Genomic DNA, 10,290 nt, shown 5'->3' with positions numbered 1-10,290 from the left:
GAATTTTCCCCTTCCACCTGCTTTTATTAGCTCTGGATTTAAGATGTGCAGCCAAATGCTTGTATTTGTTGTGTATATTAGTATTGGAGAGATTCCCTCATCCCGGGGGCAGAAGAGGACTGCTCCTGCCATGGTCAAACACACTCTCCTCCCTCCCCCAAGCTACTGTGAGTGAAATTAACAAGAATGCCAGAAAGCGCTCCTAACCCCGGGGGCTGAACAGCTCAGGGAACAGCTGAGTTTAAACTATTCTTATGCAGGGGGCAGGCTTCTCCCCCCCTCAGCCAGCCTCCTTTCCTTACTGGTCCTCCGTACCGGCCCGTACCGGCTTACTTTCACCTCTGGCCAGTGATTTCCCTACACCCCCCCCTGAATTTCCCCCCCCCCCCAGTTTTGTGAGCTAGTTACATACCAATTTAGTGACTGTTTGGAAATCTGAATTTAAACTGAAACATTAATACACACTTTAAAAGCTTATACAGTGTATGATAAAATATGTGTATCTGAAAAAGTATAATAGATTTGAAAAGTATGAACATAGACTAGCTTCCTTGCTTCCTTATACAGCTGTTTTTTATGATGTCAGTGCATTCATTTCGGTGATGTTGGCCAACCTAATAATTTCAAATGATGATTTGTAAGCAAAGTCTAAATGAGTTCTCCCGACAGCTAGTGATGAGCTGGGGGCTAAGGCTTCAGAGCCAGATTATATTTACATTCACACCTAATCTACCTAGGGATCCAGCAAACAGAGCTGTGTTGTCCAAGTGATAGATTTTGGCTGGGGTTACATAACATAAGAACATAAGAAAGGCCGTACCAGGTCAGACCAAAGGTCCATCTAGCCCAGTATCTGTCTACCGACAGTGGCCAATGCCAGGTGCCCCTGAGAGAGTGAATCTAACAGGCAATGATCAAGTGATCTCTCTCCTGCCATCCATCTCCATCCTCTGACGAACAGAGGCTAGGGACACCATTCTTACCCATCCTGGATAATAGCCATTTATGGACTTAGTCACCATGAATTTATCCAGTCCCCTTTTAAACATTGTTATAGTCCTAGCCTTCACAACCTCCTCAGGTAAGGAGTTCTACCAGTTGACTGTGCGCTGCGTGAAGAAGAACTTCCTTTTATTTGTTTTAAACCTGCTGCCTATTAATTTCATTTGGTGACCCCTAGTTCTTGTATTATGGGAATAAGTAAATAACTTTTCCTTATCCACTTTCTCAACATCACTCATGATTTTATATACCTCTATCATGTCCCCCCTTAGTCTTCTCTTTTCCAAACTGAAGAGTCCTAGCCTCTTTAATCTTTCCTCATATGGGACCCTCTCTAAACCCCTAATCATTTTAGTTGCTCTTTTCTGAACCTTTTCTAGTGCTAGAATATCTTTTTTGAGGTGAGGAGACCCATCTGTACACAGTATTCGAGGTGTGGGCGTACCATGGATTTATATAAGGGCAATAATATATTCTCAGTCTTATTCTCTATCCCCTTTTAATGATTCCTAACATCCTGTTTGCTTTTTGACCGCCTCTGCACACTGCGTGGACATCTTCAGAGAACTATCCACGATAACTCCAAGATCTTTTTCCTGACTCGTTGTAGCTAAATTAGCCCCCATCATGTTGTATGTATAGTTGGGGTTATTTTTTCCAATGTGCATTACTTTACATTTATCCACATTAAATTTCATTTGCCATTTTGTTGCCCAATCACTTAGTTTTGTGAGATCTTTTTGAAGTTCTTCACAATCTGCTTTGGTCTTAACTATCTTGAGTAGTTTAGTATCATCTGCAAACTTTGCCACCTCACTGTTTACCCCTTTCTCCAGATCATTTATGAATAAATTGAATAGGATTGGTCCCAGGACTGACCCTTGGGAACACCACTAGTTACCCCTCTCCATTCTGAGAATTTACCATTAATTCCTACCCTTTGTTCCCTGTCCTTTAACCAGTTCTCAATCCATGAAAGGACCTTTCCTTTTATCCCATGACAACTTAATTTACGTAAGAGCCTTTGGTGAGGGACCTTGTCAAAGGCTTTCTGGAAATCTAAGTACACTATGTCCACCGGATCCCCCTTGTCCACATGTTTGTTGACCCCTTCAAAGAACTCTAATAGATTAGTAAGACACGATTTCCCTTTACAGAAACCATGTTGACTATTGCTCAAAAGTTTATGTTTTTCTATGTGTCTGACAATTTTATTCTTTACTATTGTTTCAACTAATTTGCCCGGTACCGACGTTAGACTTACCGGTCTGTAATTGCCGGGATCACCCCTAGAGCCCTTTTTAAATATTGGCGTTACATTAGCTAACTTCCAGTCATCGGGTACCGAAGCCGATTTAAAGGATAGGTTACAAACCTTAGTTAATAGTTCCGCAACTTCACATTTGAGTTCTTTCAGAACTCTTGGGTGAATGCCATCTGGTCCCGGTGACTTGTTAATGTTGAAATAGCTGAGAGCTGGTGGAACCTCAAGAGACCAAATCGCAGAGGTCACAGTGGTAGGTGACAGCAGAAGGTGACTGTGCAGGGCCATTGGCAACAGAGTGGTGGAGTGAACAGTGGCACAATGAACAGCCGTTGCCAGAGCAAACTTTGCCTTTTTGTCCCCCACCTGGAAGGTGTACTCACGTGAAAGCACCTCTGAACTCTGAGTCTCCACTGACCAAGGACAACACCAGTGAGCGGAGTGCAGTGGAGGGAAAAGTGAGGGGCACGTTAAATAAACATTTGTTTGTTGGACTATATTTTAGTCACTTTGCTCCATAATGCTAGATTTGTGACTGGGAATGGAAACTTATATAAATATGTTTCCCAGTAGGCCAAGATTTTTAAAATGCAGTATTTGCCAAAGCAACAAAGAATCCTGTGGCACCTTATAGACTAACAGACGTTCTGCAGCATGAGCTTTCGTGGGTGAATACCCACTTCTTCAGATGCAAGTCTAGTATTTGCCAAGGTTGTTATCTCACATTGTTGCTATCTTGGGAGGTCATTATGTTGGGGAGTTTCTGTACTAAACATTTTTATTATAATTAATTTTTACATAAGAATGGTCATACTGGGTCAGACCCATGGTCCATATAGCCCAGTGCCCTGTCTTACAACAGTGGTCAAGGCCAGGTGCTTCAGAGGGAATGAACAGAACAGGGAATCATCAAGTGATCCATCCCCTGTTGCCCACTCCCAGCTTCTGGCAAACAGGCTAGGGACACTCAGAGCATGGTGTTGCATCCCTCTCATCCTGGCTAATAGCCACAGATGGACCTGTTCTCCAGGAATTTATCTAGTTCTTTTTAAAATCCTGTTATAGTTTTGGTCTTCACAGCATCCCCTGGCAAAGAGTTCCCTGGGTTGACTTTATATTGTGTGAAGAAATACTTCCTTTTGTTTTTAAAATCTGCTGCCTATTAATTTCATTGGGTGACTGCTAGTTCTTGTGTTATGTGAAGGATTAAATAAAATTTCCTTATTCACTTTCTTCGCACCAGTCAAGATTTTATAGACCTCTATCATATCCCCATTAGTCATCTCTTTCGAAGCTGAAAATTCCCAGTCGCTTTAATCTCTCCTCCTGTTTCATACCCCTCATCATTTTAGTTGCCCATCTCTGTACCTTTTCCAATTCCAATATATATTTTTTAGGATGGGTGACCAGATCTGCACACACTATTCAGGGTGAGCACGTACCATAGATTTATATAGAGGCAATATGATATTTTCTGTCTTATTATCTATCCCTTTCTTAATGATTCCCAACATTGTTTGCTTTTGTGACTGTTGCTGCACGTGGAGTGGATGTTTTCAGAGGACTATCCACAATGACTCCAAGATCTCTTCCTTGAGTGTTAACAGCTAATTCAGATGCCATCATTTTGTATGTATAGCTGAGATTGCTTTCCAATGTGCATTACTTTGCATTTATCAACATTGAATTTAATTTGCCATTTTGTTGCCCAGCCACCCAGTTTCATGGGATCCCTTTGTAATTCTTCTCAGTCTGCCTGGGACTTACCTATCTTGAATAGTTTTGTATCATCTGCAAATGTTGCCACCTCACTGTTTACCCATTTTTCCAGATCATTTATGAATATGTTGAACAGCACTGGTCCCAGTACCGACCCCTCAGGGATACCACTATTTATCTCTCTCCATTCTGAAAACTGATAATTTATACCTACCCTTTGTTTCCCATCTTTTAACCAGTTACTGATCCATGAGAGGACTTTCCTCTTTCACCATGATGGCTTACTTTTCAAAAGTCAATTTAAATTAAATCCTTTTTAAAAAAAATTATATTTTTTTAGAAATCTAGACCTGTTATGTGTTTTGGTGTAACTTGCATTATTCTTATGTTAAATTTGCATAATCCTAACGAAACATTTACTTTATTCATATCTCTTTTATATATCTCATTGGTCCTGACACCCCCCCTGTAAATTCGAACACCCCCCCTAATTTCAATTCCTGGGGAAACCACTGCCTCTGGCAGTGGTTAGACAAGCAACAGCAAGGCACTGGACTGGTCTGGAGTGAAAGTTCTGTGGGAAGGAACTGAAAAGAGTATTGGGGCTGCGGTGCAGCGCTTGCAGACACTTTCTTTGGCCTGTTTTCCTGGAAGAGTTAGCAGCGAGAGATTGTTAGTCACAGGTCAGTGGGTGGGTTTGTGCAAACTAGGAGTGTACAGGGAACTGTCTTTGAACAGAAGGAAGGAGAGAAACCGGCAAGAGGAAGGAGGCTGAAAGACTTCTCTGGCTTTGAACAGAATTCTGTGTTAATAGTTCTTGCTTTTAGCTGATCTCACTGAGGTCAGTTGGGGCGCATGGACAGACATGGGAGTGACTCAGCCAGGTCATTCCCATCTTCTGACAAGCAACCAGGAGATGACAATGGCTAGCAGTTGTACTGTACTGTTTGCTACCAGCCTAAGACGTAAAACTAGATGAATCAAAACAAGAAATTGACTTGTTTTGTTTTGTGAAATCAACAGCCTGCTAAACCCAGGGTTTTGAGTTCAATCCTTGAGAGGGCCATTCTGTGTGACAAAGTTGTTTGTGTTTCTCCTTGATGCAAAGCCACCCCTTTTGTTGATTTTAATTCCCTGTAAGCCATGCCATCAGTCGCCCCTCCCTCCATCAGAGCAATGGCAGACAATTGTTTCACGCCTTTTCTCAGTGCAGAACCAGAATCTGCAAAAGCGAAAACAGGCAAGGAGGTGACAGCAGTGCGGTGACAAGAGTGATGAGGACATAGACATGGTCATAGACTTCTCACAGAGTACAGGCCGGGCAATGTGCCCTGGCAATGTGCACATCATGCTGATGAGCTCTGCATGAGCTCTGCATGGTCAACTGTGCTGATCAGCACGCCACACTAGCCAAACAGGAAATGAAATAAAAAAGTTTGTGACCCTTTTCCTGTCTACCTGGACAGTGCATCTGAGTTGAAAACGCTGTCCAGAGTGGTCACAATGGAGCACTCTGGGATAGCTCCTGGAGGCCAATACCATCGAATTGCGTCCACACTACCCTAAATTTGACCCAGCAAGGCTGATTTCAGTGCTAATCCCCTCGTCGGAGGTGGAGTAAAGAAATCGATTTAAAGAGCCCTTTAAGTTGAAAAAAAGGGCTTTGTCGTGTGCATGGGTCTAGGGTTAAATGGCAGTAACGCTGCTAAATTCGACCTAAAGTCATAGTGTAGACAAGGCCTCAGAGGAATTTTATAGCTACTGGCTGGGTGTCCAAAAAAGGGAGCTACCCACCTACCCTTTCATTGATCACACTTGGTAAGAAGCACAGAATCTAGATGGATTTTGCTGCGTCTCCTGCAGGCCTTCCTAATGGCACAGCAGGGCTGCTCTTGGCTCTGCACAATGTTGTTTTGTTTAGCAGTGACTGTGAAGGGACTTCCAGCTATTTGGCTGTGGGAACTCTGGTATTAAGTGGACACCCTGTCTTAACTGTGTATGGCTGTATTGCTTGTAGATTTCTATATTCTGTACTGATGTTACCAAATGGAGTATTTTGTAGCGGTCTGCTATAATTTAACTTATACAAACTATGAATATGCTCCCTCAGACTTAACCACCCGCCTTTCACACACTCCCTGCTTCTCACTCTCTGGGCTGGGAACAAGCCACCGGCATGTGCGTCCATTGGATTATTTTTATTTAATTACTTCTCATTGTTAAATTATTTATGTTTTTTTAAATTTCATTGCAGTGCATTTTCTTCCTGCCACTGTCACCTGGCAGCTAAGGGATGTGAGATTCTCCTCCATTGCGTTTCTGCCCACGGAAAAAGAAGAGACCCCACACTTCAGTACCTTTGGAAATAAAAGCAAGCTGGAAACAAACCAGCTGTCTCCTCAGTGTGCAGTTTGTGTCTCTTTTGGTGCAGTTGATGTGTGTGCAGCATGTGTGGTGGACAGGGGCACTGTGTGCTCACATGGGAATTCACCATCCTTGGTGCAGGATTTGACTTGTTCTGGGAGTGAACATAGCACTTGTGGAGTTTCAGGCACAGGCTGCATGACCCTCCATTTATCTTTGGTGCAGATACAGCCCAGGCAGCACTAGTGCAACCTCCTCTCCTGCTGCCCTCCACCATCATCTGCACAGCCCACCTGTCAGGGCAGGAGGGGAATGTCTCAGATGGGACTACCCTGGGATGGGGAGGTGTGGTTGCATCCATTAGGTCACCAGACTGAGCCTTCTAATATCCTTTGGTGATTGTTCCCAAGATCCAGGACTTTGTGCTCAAACATCTCCCAGCTTCCTTGTTTAATATAAAGGCCAAGGTTTCCTTGCAATATACAGGAAGAAAGTAGATTTTCACCCCAGATGGGACTTCAACCCACAATCTCTGGCTTCAGAAGCCAATGCCTTATCCATTAGGCCACTGGGGCCCTGATGTACAGCTACTGAAGAGATGGAAATTCCCTCTCATAAATGCACATTCCTCGCATTTGCTTCAACACCAAATAGCCCCTTTATGTGCCTTACAGAAATGTCTGCATCCCCTGGCAGCGAGGCAACTGGGCAGGTTGCTGACACAATTACAACCCAGAATACAAAGTGTACAGTGCTGACTATATATAGTTTTATTACAAATATTTACACTGTAAAATATAAAGTACTATAGTGCAATCTCTTTATCATTAAAGTGCAACTTGCATATGTAGATTTTTTTTTGTTGCATAAGTGCACTCAAAAGAAAACAATGTAAAACTTTAGAGTCCAGTCAGTCCTACTTCGGGTTCAGCCAATCGCTGAGACAAACAAGTTTGTTTACATTTACTGCAGATAGTGCTGCCCGTGTCTTATATACGTCACCTAAAAGTGAGAACAGGCTCTCTCATGGCACTTTTGTAGCCAGCGTTGCAAGGTATTAACGTGCCAGATATGCTAACATCCATATGCCTTCATACTTCAACCACCATTCCAGAGGACATGCTTCCATGCTGATAATGCTCGTTAAAAATAACGTGTTAATTTGTGACTGAAGACCTTGATGAAGAACTGTATGTCTCCTGCTCCATGGTTCTATCCGCATTCTGCCATATATTTCATTTTATGGCAGTCTTGGGTGATGACCCAGCACATGTTGTTCACTTTAAGAACACTTTCACTGCAAATTTGACAAAAGCGCAAAGAAGGTATAACGTGAGATTTCTAGAGACAGCTACAGCGCTCGAGCCAAAGTTTAAGAATCTGAAGAGCCTTCCAAAATCCAAGAGGGACGAGGTGTGAAACGTTGTCAGAAGTCCTCAAAGAGCAACACTCTGATGCAGACACTACAGAACCTGAACCACTAGACAGGAAAATCAATCTTCGGTTGGTGGCATCGTTATCGAGCAGTACCTGTCATCAGCATGGAAGCATGTCCCTGGCCTCTGATTGCTAGCAGCTCGGAGAGGAGAACAGGGGCTGGACCTCTCCATGGCCGCCTGGTCTGCTCACTCCCTCTGAAGCCCATAGCCAGGGCCAGCCTTTGGGGTGGGTGCCACCAGGGAATTGCCCAGGGGTACCATGGTCAAGGGCGGTGCTGTACGGTAGCAGAGAGGTGTGTGCTGCTGGTGTAAAGTCAGAAACTGCTCCCGGCTGGCAGGGGAGTGCTGCTTGGGGTGGTGCCCAGATTTCTCCCTGCTCCCTCCCGGCACAGGAGCATGGGGGGAGGGAGGGGAAGAGAAGGGGGAGATAGCGGTGATGAGCGGATACTGCTCCCCCCAATGTTCCTCCGTGCCCCCCTCTCACAGCCCCCTAGCGATGTGCGGAGGAGCAGTGTTCAGGGGCGGCGGGGGGAGCGAGCAGCAATGCCAGCTACTCTGTGCATCCTGGTCTGTTTCCCCATGTGGGCACTGGTGGGGGTGCTGGGGTTTGGGGAAATGGGGGCACAGTGCAGGGATTACGGGTGCGGGAGGAGGCAGGGGTTAGGGGAACTGGAGGGGGCACAGGGTTAGGGGTGCAGAGCTTCAGGGTTGGGTGCCAGAGGGGGGGGGAGCAGGGATTAGGGGGACAGTAGCACAGACCCCACCTACTCCTCCTGCTTTCTCCTGACACCAGCACCACCCTTCCCAGCATCGCCTCATGGCAGCATCTGCTTCCGGACTCGCACCAGAAACAGGAAGTCTGGGCCCTGCCTGCAGCGGCTGTCAGGAAATGGAAGCAGGAGACACGACCACTCCCATGGTGCTGTGGGGCCTGTCCTGGCTGGTGGGAGATGGAGGCAGTGGATACTACCACTCCCATGGTGCCATAGGGTTTTCAGGTGGGGTGCCTCCCCCCCCGGGTTGGGCTCCAGGGGAGGTTTGGCATCTTAAGAGACTGGGGGGGGAGTTGCTTGGAGGAGGTTTGAGGACCAACAGCGAAGGGGAAGTTGGACACTGGCCAGAATACCAGGGAGACAAGGCAGGTGAGGTGATACCTGTTACTGGACCAGCTTTGGAGCCACACAGGGTCTTCTTCATGCAGGGGAAAGGTGCTCAGAGCATCACAGTTCAATAGAAGGTGGAACGCTCTGCCCTGAACACCAGACATTCCCCTGCTTCCTGGAATGGGGGGGCCTGTCCCCACTGTCCTGTAAACAGCCCCACCATGTACCCCAGAGGTGGCTGCATCTTAGCACCAAGACACCAGTGGTCACTGCTCCAGAGGAGATGGTACATACAGGCCACTGCCCTACGTGGCCCCACACGTTACTGCCCCAAGAGATGAGGTACACACAGGCTACTACTCAAACTGGGCACCTGGGGTCACTGCAGCAATGGTTGTGGGGGATACATGCAGGGCACTGCCGCACATGGCCACCAGGGGCCACTGCTGCAATGGTGGTGGTTTGGGGCAGGGGGGATGATAAACAGGCCACTGACTGAAGTGGCCACTACCACAATGGTGTGGGGAGAGAGGGAGGGAGATATCAATAGGGCACTGCCACACCAGGGCACCACAGGAGGTCACTGCTCCAATTAGTAGAGATACACATCGGGTAGTGCCCCAACTGGGGCCCTACCCCAGAGAGAGGGGCTGGGGAGAGAAGAGGAAATCAAAGGCCACTGCCTCACTTAGCCACCAGGGTCACTACCTAAATAGGGGACAAACACACAGGGCACTGCCCCACCTGACCAACAGGGTCACTGCCCCAATTGGGGGATATACAGAGGGTATTGCCCCACAGAGATGCCAGGGATCAGTGCCTGCCATACCTGGCTCAGGGGTAGAAGGGATAGGGTGACCAGATGTCCCAATTTTATAGGGACAGTCCCAATATTTGGGGCTTTTTCTTATGTAGGTGCCTATTACCCTCCACCCCGTCCCGATTCTTCACACTTTCTATCTGGTCACCCTGGGGGGCAGGGGCAGGGAGAGAGGGGGCTACACACAGGGCACTGCCATACTTGGCCACCAGTGCACATCCCTAGTGGGGGAGTGACGCACACCAGGAGCAGGGCTCACTGCCACAAAGGGGTTGGAAGATACTGAGGGCACTGCCTGACACGGCGACCCAGGCACCCTGCCACCTTGGGGGAGGTGAAAAACACACCTCAGGCACTGATTCCTCTGGCTACCAGTGGTCACTGGCCCAAGGCAGGGGTTGGGGGACTAAATACACAGGGACTGCCCCACTGGGACAACACGAGTCACCGAGATGAGAGTGGGCTATGCAGAGGGCACTGCCCCAATGGCTCATATACATACAGGGCGCTGCCTCACCTACCCACCAGCGCTCACAGGCACAATGGCAATGGTGGGGTCACATAGGCAACTGCCCTCAG

The 10,290-nt window shown here is 46.9% G+C and overlaps 1 non-coding gene across 1 annotated transcript; it reads right to left on the bottom strand.

Moving 5' to 3' along the window:
* Positions 1-6,851: 6,851 nt before the first annotated feature.
* Positions 6,852-6,924, bottom strand: TRNAQ-CUG. The gene has a single exon. It is a non-coding gene; the product is annotated as a tRNA-Gln (tRNA).
* Between the last annotated feature and the right edge of the window lie 3,366 nt (positions 6,925-10,290).

This window comes from Mauremys reevesii, linkage group 17 (assembly GCF_016161935.1).
Source record: "Mauremys reevesii isolate NIE-2019 linkage group 17, ASM1616193v1, whole genome shotgun sequence".
In the NCBI taxonomy this organism is placed as follows: Eukaryota; Metazoa; Chordata; order Testudines; family Geoemydidae; genus Mauremys; species Mauremys reevesii.
This window is presented reverse-complemented; position numbering and strand designations above follow the sequence as displayed.